Source organism: Lithobates pipiens, unplaced genomic scaffold (genome assembly GCF_037356315.1).
Source record: "Lithobates pipiens isolate NorthernLeopardFrog02 unplaced genomic scaffold, aLitPip1_a1.2 Scaffold_19, whole genome shotgun sequence".
NCBI classification, from domain to species: domain Eukaryota; kingdom Metazoa; phylum Chordata; class Amphibia; order Anura; family Ranidae; genus Lithobates; species Lithobates pipiens.
The window spans coordinates 520,651,762-520,665,729 of NW_027507764.1; the positions used below are offsets into that span (position 1 = coordinate 520,651,762).

The window sequence follows — 13,968 nt, forward strand, 5'->3', positions numbered from 1 at the left end:
CCCTGGGATTGTCAGCGTCTTGAGACGGGGGGCGCAGTGCTCTGTGGGCTCGGTCTATTTCAATAGGAGCAGTGGCTGGGACTCCCAATATGTCCCTAAAGATATCAGTCAGAGTGGGGACAATATCCCTGGGTCCAGTAGCCTCCGGGAGCCCCCTGATCCTGATATTGGCCCTCCTGCTGCGGTTTTCAACATCATCCAATTGCCCCAGCAGTACCTCAAGCTGATGGTCTTGTGTTTGGCACCTAGATTGCAGCAGAGCAATAGCGGGGAGAGTCTCCTCTAGTTTTTCCTCCAGGGCCTCCACTCTGTGACCCAGATGTGTAGTATCAGCTTTAAGCTGGGCAATATCAGCGGTGAAAGCCTTCTCCACTCTGCTAGTGAACTTTTCTAGGTCCTCTCTGGTGGGGAGAGACATAATATGGCGGCGTATTGTGTCATCTCCCATGAGGTCTGAGACCTCTGAGCGGCCATCCAGGGACCCGGGGGATGCAGGGGGGGCCGAATCGCTTACCGATCCTGGGGAGGGCACCGGAGAAGCCAGGGGAGACGGTCCGGTCGACTGGGAAGGCGTCGCTGTAGCAGGCTGTGAGGATTTCCCAGCTTTCTGAAGTTTCCCGGTCAATATTGGGTCCATCGCGGCCCTGTCTGTGGGGGCCCGGGAAGAACTGATCCAGCTGTCCCTGCCGCTTCTTGTTACCCTGCGGCGGTCGGGAAGACTGCCGGGATCGTTGGGACATTGAGCCCGGTGATGTGGATCGGATTTCCCCGCTGAGGGCAGCTGATATGTGCGGCGATGGAGCGGAGCTGAGGTGAAGCACTTCCTCACTCCTCCATGGTCAGGACACGCCCCCCCAAAAGGAGGCTTTTAATAATGTTTCCAGCTTCTTATCAGTTGGATCTTTAAATACCTGAGCATTATCCAAAGGACAGGTCAGATTTCTATTCACGCAAGAAACAGCCGCATCGACAGATGGGACCCCCCATTTCTTGGTGAAACTTTCCTCCAGAGGATAAAGCATAGAAAACCTTTTAGGAGGAGCAAACAGTTTATCGGGATGTCCCCAATCCTCATACAACAATTTATCCATTAAGGGATTAATTGGAAAGGAAAAGGCAGGTTGTGGGATTTTCCTGACTCCCAGGGAAGAAACAGAGGACGTAGCGATCTCAGCAGCAGGCATTCTGAATGTGGTACGCACCAATTCAGTATAATACTGCACCTGTTTTCTGAGCGCCTGGGAGGAGGGGACTCTCTCCTCTTCCTCTGATTCATCCGACTGCTCAAGATACCTGTCCCAAGATAGGGATCTCTCCTCATTGTCAGAAGTGTCATCTGAAAGAGGAATCTCAGCAGAGGGAGGGGATCTACCCCTTTTACTGCTTTCTTTCAGGGAAGCTGAAATAAAATTCATGATTCTCCCTTCAAAACCTTCCAATGTAGCCCTAAGGGAGTCCTCAGTGATGTATACCGGGGCTGAAATATCAGGAGAGGCTGCAAATCCTGACAGGGGCACTGACTCATCCTGTGAGGCTGACTCCAGTCTTGCAGGGGGGGGGTGGTAACCTACAGGCATTTTTAGAACCCCTAGACCTAGGCGGTGACTTACCAGTGTCCTTGTTATCTCCCCCTGAGACCCTCTTACAAGGAGACATAGTCCTAAGCTACAAAGCAGAGGTACTAGTACAAAGTGCAATCACTGTTGTGCTTAAAGTCTCACAATAAATATATATGCTTAAACTGCACAACCTGATGCTGAGTAGGTTTGTCTTAGGTTTGCCTGGATCCAATCCCTTGGGATGCTTACTGCCCACAGCTCCTGTGTCTCCACTTACAGCCCCCTGACGCTCTGGGCTGTAAAACTGCGCAGTACAGCGCCGTGCATACACCTGAAGATACCCCTTATTGCTGGTGTTCTGTTTCTGTAATGCAGGAACCTAGCACTGTTACAGTGGGTGTTGTGTGCCTCCCACGCTTGTCCTTATTTTCGGCAGCTGGACGTGTTGAGCCACATCATGGCTTGGTCGGATGTGAAAGACCAAGCCCTCCTAATGCTCCTCATCCTCTCTCACCCAGGCTCAGGGTACTAGCCTGTGTTCTGTATACACTAGGCTTTCTTCTGTATACCCTATCCTCTCTTTATACTCTAGCCTGTCGTTTATGTACACTAGACTCTTTGTTTACCTCATAAATGGCAGTGTATATAGAAGGAAGGCTAGTTTATACAGAGAGGCTAAGGTATACAGAAGGTAGGCTAGAGAATAAAGAAGACAGGCTAGTGTATACAGGACACATGCTAATGTATAGAGAAAACAGGCTTGGTTAAAGAGAGAGACTGAGACTATTATATTCAGAAGAAAAGCTAGTGTATAGAGAGAGGCAGGCTGGGGTATACAGAGAGGCTAGTGAATACAGATAGGGTGATGTGTACAGAAATGCTCGTGTATACTGAGAGGCTAGAGTATACAGTTATTCTGGGGTATACAGAGACTAGTTTAAAGAGAGGCTAGTGTATACAGAATACAGACTCGTGTATGCAGATAGGCTTGAGTATACAGAGATGCTAGAGTAAACAGTGAGGCTGGGGTACACAGAAAGGCTAGTTTAAAGAGAGGCTAGTATATACAAAGATGTTAGTGTATAGAGAGAGTCGAGTGTATACAGATAGGACAGTGCATATAGAGAGACTAGTGTATACAGAAGACAGGCTTGGGTATACATCCAAGCTGACAGTGTATACAGAAGCCTGGGTAGTGTATACAGAGAATCTAGTGGATACAGAAGACAGGCTGGTGTATTCTAGCTAGTTTTTAAAGTCTAGTGCATACAGAAGACAGGCTGTGGTATACAGAGGGTTTAGTGTATTCAGAGAGTCTGGTGTATAGAGATGCAAGGGTGTACAGAGAAGCTAGTATATATAGAAGACTACAGCATACAGAAGAAAGGCTAGTGAATACAGAATAAAGGCTGGCTTCTACGGAGAGGCTAGTGTATGCAGAACACTATCTAGGGTATAAAGAGAGGCTAGATTATACAGAGAGGCTAGTGCATACAGTGAAGCTATTTTATATAGAAGCCTGGTTAGTGTATACAGAGAAGCTAGTGTGTACAGAAGAAAGGCTAAACAGGCTATAAAGAGAGACAAGTGTTTACAGAGGACAGTTTGGGGTATAGAAAGATGCTAGTTTATACAGAGAGGGCATACAGAAGACAGAAGACGGGCTAGTGTATTCAGAACATAGGCTAGGTATTCAGAGAGTCTAGTGTATACAGTCGGCGAGTGTATAAATAAGACTGGCTAGTTTACACAGTGTTTACAGAGATGCAAGGGTGTACAGAGAAGCTGGTATATAAAGAAGACTACAGCATACAGAAGAAAGGCTAGTGAATACAGAATACAGACTCGTGCATGCAGATAGGCTTGAGTATACAGAGATGCTAGAGTAAACAGTGAGGCTGGGGTACACAGAGAGGCTAGTTTAAAGAGAGGCTAGTATATACAAAGATGTTAGTGTATATAGAGAGATTAGTGTATAGAGAGAGTCGAGTGTATACAGAAAGGACAGTGCATATACAGAAGACAGGCTTGGGTATACATCAAAGCTGACAGTGTATACAGAAGACTGGGTAGTGTATACAGAGTGTCTAGTGGGTACAGAAGACAGGCTGGTGTATTCTAGCTATTTTTTACAGTCTAGTGTATACAGAAGACAGGATGTGGTATACAGAGGGTTTAGTGTATTCAGAGAGTCTGGTGTATACAGTCGGCGAGTGTATACATAAGACTGGCTAGTTTACACAGTGTTTATAGAGATGCAAGGGTGTACAGAGAAGCTAGTATATATAGAAGACTACAGCATACAGAAGAAAGGCTAGTGAATACAGAATAAAGGCTAGATTATACAGAGAGGCTAGTGCATACAGTGAAGCTATTTTATATAGAAGCCTGTTTAGTGTATACAGAGAAGCTAGTGTGTACAGATGAAAGGCTAGACAGGCTATAAAGAGAGACAAGTGTTTACAGAGGACAGTTTGGGGTATAGAGAGATGCTAGTTTATACAGAGAGACTAATGTATACAGAAGACAGGCTAGGGCATACAGAAGACGGGCTAGTGTATTCAGAAAATAGGCTAGTGTATACCGAAGACAGGCTTTTGTATGCAGAAGACCGGCTAGTGTATACAGAGAAACTAGTGTATAACAGAGTGTATATAGAAGACAGGCCAGGGTGTAAAGAAGACAGAGTAATGTATACAGAAACAGAAAACATGCTCGTGTGTATAGAGAGGCTAGTGAATTTAGAGGGTAGGCTAAGTGATAACAATAGACAATCTTGGATATACAGACACATTTCATCATTTCATCTAGTTCGCATCTCTAATGGAGTTTGTCTCATTGCCATGTTATGCCTTTTCATTCTTATGCTAAATATAGATTACACGATTTTAATCACCCACATCAAGCATGCAATAAAACTATCATACATCAAAATAAACCATGTACTGCCAAAACAATAACGGCCAATAACTTAAAAAATTACTTATCAGTCAATGACTTAACAAAATAAACTTTGCACTCTTTTGCTCTATTTTGCATATTTGTAATTCTCCACATCAACTGTCACTTTGATATCACCACTGATGACACACCATCCTGACTTATTTTGCTTTATTTATTATTAGAAATAGAGAGTACTATCTCAAAACCAGTTAAATCTATTCACTTCGATGAGGTCTACCGCTAATTGTACGGTAATGCAAAATGTTCACAAAACCATCCATTTGCTACCAGACATGCTGCACATATTATGAGTAATGTAACTATCGCTCGCTAACGATGTAAAAAGTTTTATTGCTTTTCTGACATTAACCGAGTATCTCTGACATTAACTGAGTATCTCTCTGCACTAGGATCATTGCACAGTTAAAACACAGTGACAAAACATTTCTTTTTACCGCAGCAAAATGTGAGAAAAGCAGTGTAAGCCGTCTTTCTGCCATATGCTTCAGAAAATTAATGTACCGCTTTTAAATCCATATCAATTCCACATCCTAATGTAAACTGTCTAAAATTTTAACATTTACTGATAGCAATTACTGATATTACATTATGATTATACCAGTGGAAATGGACCGCGTAATGGAATTGTCAAATTAATCATAATCTCAGAGTTAACTTAGCTGATAAATTTACGATTTACTCAACGATTTACTCAACGATTTAAACTTAGATATTTTCAGGCTAAGTCAATTTAATCTTAAATAATTTATACTATATTCTACTGTACTCCTAAATAATGTACTGTTTTTCTGTATTTTAGCCGTGCTCATATTTCGTGTTATGTTGCTATTCCGACAATCGGCCTTAATGAGGATATTACTTTGCAACAATCTCTTGATCCCTTTTGTGTATTCACTTTATCTGTATTTATATTTACTGCCTCAATATACTTATTATTATTATATTATAGAGATTACTATCTCTAAATCATTGTAAACGTAACCATAGATATAATGTCTACAGCTAATTTTACGTTAAAGCAAAATTCACACAAAACCATCTTTTTAAAACCTTTTAAAGCCGGCACATTAAGAATAATGCAACCATCTCTCTACCTCTATGCAATAGGATTCTCTTTCTGACTCTATTTTGTATATTACTTCAACTGTCACACTGATAACCATTTGTAACACATAACACTGGCAACACATTTTTTAAAAGCAGCAAAATGCGAGAAAGTGGTTGCAGTATCAAAGGATAGCAATAAAGTTTGATTACATTAATAACACATAATGCAACTATTTTACATTCACATCAAGCATACATCCTATTGTAAACTGTCTATCACTATTAATTTTCAGGGTTACTGATACATTATGCGGATAACCAGTGGAAACGGAGAAAAGTCAGTGTAAGCCGCCTTCGTGCGTAACAAAATTAATGGCACGATTTACACGTTGGAATTTACAAGCTACGTTAATTTACTCTTAAATAATGTATACCCTTTAGCTGCTTAGCTCACACTTTGCTGTATGTAGCCGCGTTAACTGTATTAATGGTTTCATGTAAGTAACCAATGGGGATTGACATTTCATGTCTATCTCACATCTCTAATGCAATTTGTCTCTTTAAAATTTCATACTTTTCCGGTTATTATACTTTCTCATCCTTAAAGACAAGTTGCTGATATTTTATGATTACAGCAATCATCTCATCTAATTGCTAGTCCGATATTCTAACTTGGTATTACTTTGCAAGGCTCTATTGAACAATGTAAAGGTAAGCTTTTGTGTATTTCCACTTAAACTCGACCTGTTTATACTGTCTCAATATTATCCTTTCTAATTTTGCTAAATTAGATTATAGGGTTTGCTATGTCTAAATCCACCTTTATTACGTATACTGCTACTTTTAGGATAATACAAAACCATCTTTTGCTTCTTTACACGCTTCACATATTAAGAGTAATGCAATGCTACCGATGTGAACAGTTCAATTGCTCTCAATTTCTCAGTCATTTTGAAGCTACTGCAAAAAACGCTTCCGATCTCTTTTCAACTGCAATACTTAAGCTCTGCAATATAAAGGAATATTTAGCTGCTTAGCTCAAACTTTGCTGTACGTAGCCGTGTTAACTTTATTAATGGTTACCAATGGGGATTGACATTTCATCTCTAATTCACATTCACATTTCTAATGCAGTTTGTCTTTTTGCCATGTCATCCTCTGCCAGTTATTTTCCTTTCTTATCCTTATACTGTATTTGGGGTATATTTACTACATTATTAAAGACACGTAATGAACCCGATTGATAAAAACCTACACACGTCGTTGCTGTCATTTCGTGTATTTCCACTTAAACTCGACTTGTATATACTGTCTCAATATTAATCTGTGTTATTTTGCTATATTTATTATTAGAATAACCAGATTACGATCTCTATATCCTGGTAAACCAACTCACACAAAACCATCTTATTTCTACCTTACACGCAGCAATAAATATTAAGATATTAAGATTTAACCGGTATCTCTCTGCAATAGTAAACGGAATGGGTAGATCACTCATCTAATATCAGTCTTCTCAGTGCTACCGGAACAACTTTTACATTTAGAGTAATGCAACGATTTCTCAGTTTTATGAAGCTACTGCAACTAACGCTTTGGATTTCTTTCCTGTTAAATTACGCTCTGCAATATTAAGCCATGTAAATTGTCCTATTGGTCTACTAACAATGCTATGTATAATAATACAAATCTTTCAAAAGCAATATCGTCTCACTACAATACTTACACTCTGCATAATAAATATGATTAATGCGACTAATGCTAATAATAAAGTCGTCTAAAACTCGGCTATAGGTAGAGAATAAAACTATCTTACATCAAAATAAACCATGTACTGCCAAACCAATAACGGCCAATTACTTAACGTCTATCAGTCAATGACTTAACAAAATAAACTTAGCCCTCTTTTGCTCTATTTTTTATATATGTAGTTCTCTACATTAACTGTCACATTGATATCACCACTGACAACACACTACTGACCTTTTAACAGCACCAAATATGAAAAAAGCACTGTAACTCTTTACATGATTTAGATGTAGTTGCATTAGCAAAAAATAAAGTCATGTCTTCTGTACACGCTAGCCTTTCTGTATACATTAATCTTTCTGTGTACACCAGTCCCTCTATATAGACTAGCCTCTCTGTCTTCTGTATACACGTGCCCGTAACCTATATACACTAGCCTGCCTTCTTTTTACAATAGTCTCGGTGTCCCAGCCTCTCTGCATACACTAGCCTCACTGAATTCCCAAGACTCTCTTCTGTATACACAAGCCTATCTGTAAACAATAGCTTGTCATCTGTACACACTAGCCTCTCTGTATACACTAGCCATTCTTCTGTATATACCAGGCTCAGGGGAATAACATTAGCCTATCTGTATTACCTTGTTTGACTTTTCTGATTTCTGTTTCTTTTCTAGGGTCTACCTCGCCGTATACCCAAGCCAATCTTATTACCCCAGCCTCATTCCAATTATAATAGCCTCACTGTATACCCCAGGCAGTCTTGTGTTGGGTTTTTTCAGTCTGCTCAGCCATCTTCTTGTAGGGTTCTTCGGGTCAGCCCTTGCTCCCTTTTCCCCACGTATCCTCTCATTCACAAGAAGTTCATTCTCATGTCTGGGTTACCTTGGGCATCAGGCTCATCCTATCCTTCACGGGACATTAATTTGGGTTTGCGTAGCTTGCAGACTCTTAGGGGGTTCCTTCTCATCTTCAGGTCAAGAGTCGGTGGATTCTACTCTCACAGCGGTAACTTACAGTTGGCGTTTGGGCATATGTCATTTTATGGATGGGATCTTTACCTTTCCTTTTCTACCTATACTTGTGTCTTTTTGCCCTCTTTTCAAGCATACTGACCATCCAGGCCATGGCACACCTCAGGCCTTGGTTCTTAACCACTACAATACAGGGCACTTTCGCCCCCTTCCTTCCCAGCCCAATTTTCAGCTTTCATCGCTCTAGCGCTTTCAGTGACAATTGTGCGGTCATGCTACACTGTACCCAAATTGAAGTTTTTATCATTTTGTTCGCACAAATAGAGATTTATTTTGGTGGTATTTATTCACGACTCCGTTTTTTATTTTTTGCGATATAAGCGCAAAAAAGCGGAAATTTGGAAAAAAAACAATATTTTCGTTTTTCTATTTTAAAAGAAATCCAATAAAATCAAATTTTGTCATAAATTTAAGCCAAAATGTATTCTGCTACATGTTTTTGGTAAAAAAAAATCCGTTAAGTGTATAATAATTGGTTTGTGTGATCACGGACATATGTACGCAAATGATCATGTACATATGTGTGCAGGTGATCACGTACATATGTGTGCACATAATCATTGGGACAAGTGATTTTAGTGGGACATATGTGGGGGACATGTTTTTATTATTAGGGACATGTGTTTTTATTTTTTGGGGACATGTATGTTTTGGGGACATGTGTGTTATGGGGACATATGTGGGGACTGTGTTTACACTGTGTGGTGTGTTGTGTGTTTACACTAGACTGAAGATCAGTGAGTAAAAAGCTGTAAAAAACAGCTCATACTCACTGATCATCAGCCGGTGTTCTGCCTAATAGAGTCCGGCCATCGATATGTGTCCGTTCCGTACTGCGCATGCGCAGTACGGAGCAGACGGAGCTTCGGAAAATCTCCGAAGCTGAACGGCGCCTGCGCCGTGAGTGGAGGAGGTAGCCCCACTATCCAAGCGGACATAGGGTTTAGAATTTTAGAGGGCCCCTCGCGGGCGAGCTTCGCTCGCCACGCTTCAGGCTCGGCCTCGCTGCGCTCGGCTCTTTTTTATTCTAACTCTATGTCCACTTGGATAGTGGGGATAGAACCTGGACTCACGGCGCAGGCGCCGTTCGTCCTCGGCAATTTTCGGAATCTGTGCTCCTGTGTACTGCGCATGCGCAGTACGCAGGGGACAGCATCTGATGGAGGACCCTATTTCACAAGACACCGGCTGCAGCAATCTACTCTCCTCTCCTCAGCGATGACTTCTGTGTGAGGAGAGGAGGAGCCGATTGCCTAGCAACCGGCTGTTTGTTTACATCACATGACGGCCGTGATTGGACACGGCCGTCATGTGATCAGGAGGGCCAATCACAGAGCCCTGATTGACATTCCTGAACGTCCTATCAGAAGTAGACGGCTCCCACCCGGCCGTATATGTGCATTGGCCGGGTGGGAAGTGGTTAAGTAATATCGCATTTCCCACTTGAAGACTCCAATTACAAGTGGGAAGGCTGGCCGCAGGCCAGCCCGTATTTGTGGGAGGAGTCTGAGGGACTATTAAACCCTCCTCCTCTGTCAGGGTCAGGGTTGGTGTTTTCTAGGGAGAGAGAGACCGGGTTACACAGACTTGCTAGTGTATACAGACGGAATAGTGTATACAGAAGACCAGCTAGTTTATACAGAGAGGCTAATGTGTACAAAAGACAGGCTAGATTATACAGAAGAACGTACTGGATATGCAGAGATGGAGGCGAGGTTATACTGAGGGAGAGGCTGTTTTACACAAAGAGGCTAGTGTGTGCAGACTTGCTAAAGTATACAGACAGACTAGTGTATACAGAGAGGCTATTTTAAACAGAGAGACTAGGGAAAACAGAGAGGCTAGTGTACAGAGACAAGCTGACAGTGAGGCCGGGGTATAATGAGAAGCTACGTTATACAGTAGACAGGCTAGTTTATATAAAAGACAAAATTGGGTAAACAGAATACAGGCTGGGGTATAATGAGAGGCAAGATTATACATAGAGGCTAGGGTATAAAGATGTATACAGAAAGGCGGGGTATACCGAGAGACTATGTGTATAAAAGACAAGCTAGGGACGGACTAGTGTATACAGAAGACCGGCTAGTTGATACAGAGAGGCTAATGTGTACAAAAGACAGGCTAATGTATACAGATAGGCTAGATTATACAGAAGAACATCCTGGGTATGCAGAGAGCTCAGCTTCAAGGGATGGCCAACGTGAGTAATATGAGTGAGACTCCTCACCCCCCCCCCACCTACCAGATCCGACTTTCATCCCCTTGCCCTCTCGGCCCCGGTCATCTGGTGGCAGTTTTATGCACTCCCTGGCCCCCCCCATTCATAATCCTTACCGACCTTTCCTTCCGCTGCTCACAGGAACATACTGGATGACTTGTCTAATTAACCAACTTGTACAAGACACCGCTATCCTCCTGTCTGACACCGGTCCCCATTGGAGGCGTTACCCCTCACTGTTTGGGTGGTCCCTGCCTCCCCCTGGATGCTCCACATATACCCCGACGACATTGTCGGAGGGGCACCACTTGACAGGTGGCATCTCCCATTGGAGGAAGGGATGATGGCCCCAACCCCTTGGCAGCAGGTTCTTTCATGTACAGACCAGGGCGGCTCATCTTCCCTTCTGGAGTCTTGACCTTAGAGGGGGGAGTTGCACTTTGGGGGGTCTGAGTGATACCTAGTGCGCTGTACTGGAAGGGCTTGACATTCCCGCATATGTGTCCCCTCTCCCTGGTTGCGCCCCTCGTCCCCCCCTCTGGCCCCCACCTACTCTTTGCCGAGATTGCCTTCTGCAGCTTTCGGGGACACCCTGGATGACTTATTTATTGAGCCTATTGGTGCGAGACACTGCTTCCCTCCAGTTTGACTCTGGACCCCCCTGGAGGATTTACCCCTTACTGGGCTTTTCCAAATGCCTTTTTGGAGAGCGGCGCAACAACATCATTTTTTCCATTCCATCCCCAATACTCAAACTTTCGCACGCCCTCAGACGGAGTTTGAGGCTCTATGCAGGAGCGAAGGCCCTTTGGTCCACATTCTCTCTCAAACAGATCACCCACACTTAACCTGCCTGTCCAACTGGGAAAAGGACCTTAATTGCTCGTTTTCCCCAGCACAGAGACAACGCATTATCACTTTGGCTCTCAAAACCTCGCTGTGCACGAAGATACAGGAGACAAATTTTAAACTTCTCACCAGGTGGTATTTGACACCATCAAAGCTGCATAAATAATTCCCCTCTTCCTCGAACATATGCTGGAGGTGTGGAGAAGAAGAGGGCACGTTGATCCACATTTTTTGGTCCTGCCCCAGCTTGGTGGACTTCTGGACAGAGATCCGATGCATAACACAAAAATTCACAGACTTCTCCATCCCGGAAGAGGCTGCATTCTTTCTCTTGCACCATTGACAGATTCCCATTAAGAAGTACAAAAAAATAAATTTTACGGCATGTGATAAATGTGGCGAAATCCTGCATCCCTCTCTATTGGAAAAAATGTTCCCCCCCTTTCATTACTCACTGGCTTAGGAAAATAGAGGACATTAAAAAAAATGGAGGACTTGATCCTCACATCACAAGGTAAACAAGAATTTTTTAAACAAACCTGGGACATCTGGAATACCTTTATATTCTCGCTGGAAGGATGTCGCCTGCTATCACCTTAATGCTCTGAGCTTTCCTTGACTGGCCCCTTGGACAGTGGCTGCCATTGTGTCTCGTCCCCTCTTCTCCTTTCCTGATCTTTCACCCCTTCTCTTTTCTGCCTTCCTCCCCTATCTCTCACCCCCTCCACCCACTCTCTCTTTTGGAAAAAGTGGAAAATTGGGAATGACGGCCCCACCCCCCCCTCTGGATGGATTATGCCGGAGGGACCTGGGGTTTGTGTGACCCTGGATCTTGGTACAGTACTTTATCCGTGCCTTGAATCATTATGATTGATGGAAGGCAGACTCACAGTTGCGAATATACCTGTATCAAGTATTGTTCAGCTGCTTTTTGCTCTGTATTTCTCTGTTGCATTATGTACTCGGGGGACCGTCTTCCCCTGTTTGGAGAAAAAATTATATTTGAAAAAAAAAAGAAGCCTACGACACCTGGTATTCCCAGGCGGTCTGCCATCCAGGCATTAACCAGGCCCGACCCTGCTTAGCCTCCAAGATCAGACGAGATGGAACAGATTCAGGGGGATGTGGCCGTAGCCAATAACTTCAGGCACTCTCAACTCTCTTGACAAACGCCAAGATGGTCACCTTGGGAAAGAAACAAAAAAAAAAACAAGTCAACACCAACAACATAAAAAGAAGTCTACAGCACCTAGTATTCCCAGGTGGTCTCTCATCCAGGTATTAACAAGGCCCGACCCTGTTTAGTCTCTGAGATCAGACGAGATCTGGTGCTTTCAGGGTTATGTGGCCATAGGCAAGCTCTTCAGGCACTCTCAACCCTCTTGACAAACACCAAGATGGTCACCTTGGTAAACAAACAAAACAAAAACAAGTCAACGCCAACAACATAAAAAGAAGCCTACAGCACCTAGTATTCCCAGGTTGTCTCCAATCCAGGTACTAGCAAGGCCCAACCCTGTTTAGCCTCTGAGATCAGAGGAGATCGGGCGCTTTCAGGGTTATGTGCCCATATGCAATCTCTTTGGGCACTCTCAACCCTCTTGACAAATGCCAAGATAGTCACCTTGAGATACAAGCGAAAAAAGACAGGTCAATGTCAACAACATAAAAAGAAGAATACGGCACCTGGTATTCCAACGCCATCTCCCATCCAGGTACTAACTAGGCCCAACCCTTCTTAGCCTCAGAGATAAGAAGAGCTAGGGCTTTTTCAGGGTGATGCTGCTGTAAGCGATCTCTTTGGGCACTCTCAACCCTCTTGACAAATGCCAAGATGGTCACCTTGGGAAACAAGCGGAAAAAAACAAACGAATCAACGCCAACAACATAAAAAGAAGCCTACAATAACTGGTATTCCCAGGTGGTCTCCCATCCAGGTACTAACCAGGCCTGACTATTCTTAGCCTCCAAGATCAGACAAGATTGGGTGCTTTCAGAGTGATGTGGCCATAGGCAATCTCTTCAGGCACTCTCAACCCTCTTGACAAACACCAAGATGGTGACCTTGGGAAACAAGCTAAAAAAAACAGGTCAACGCCAACAACATAAAAAGAAGCCTACGACACCTGGTATTCCCAGGCGGTCTCCCAGCCGCGTACTAACAAGGCCTGACTCTTCTTAGCCTCCAACATCAAATGAGATCGGGTGCTTTCAGGGTGATGTGCCCGTAGGCAATCCCTTCAGGCACTTTCAACCCTCTTGACAAACGCCAAGATGGTCACCTTGGGAATCAAGCAACAACTTAAAAAAAAAGCCTATGGCATTGAGAAATCCCAGGCGGTCTCCCATCCAGGTACTAACCAGGTCCCAACCCTGCTTAGCCTCTGAGATCAAATGAGATTGGGCTCCTTCAGGGTGATGCAGCCATAGTAGATTTTTTTCAGGCACGCTCAACCCTCTTGACAAACGCCAAGATGGTCACCTTGGGAAGCAAACAAAAAATCAAGTCAACGCCAACAACATAAAAAGAAGCCTACAGCACCTAG

The 13,968-nt window shown here is 43.4% G+C and overlaps 3 pseudogenes; all 3 read right to left on the reverse strand.

Moving 5' to 3' along the window:
• Positions 1-12,659: 12,659 nt before the first annotated feature.
• LOC143999335 (5S ribosomal RNA) lies at positions 12,660-12,778 on the reverse strand (annotated as a pseudogene).
• A 100-nt stretch (positions 12,779-12,878) lies between these two features.
• LOC143998986 (5S ribosomal RNA) lies at positions 12,879-12,997 on the reverse strand (annotated as a pseudogene).
• A 321-nt stretch (positions 12,998-13,318) lies between these two features.
• On the reverse strand, positions 13,319-13,437 carry LOC143998856 (5S ribosomal RNA; annotated as a pseudogene).
• Positions 13,438-13,968: the final 531 nt, after the last annotated feature.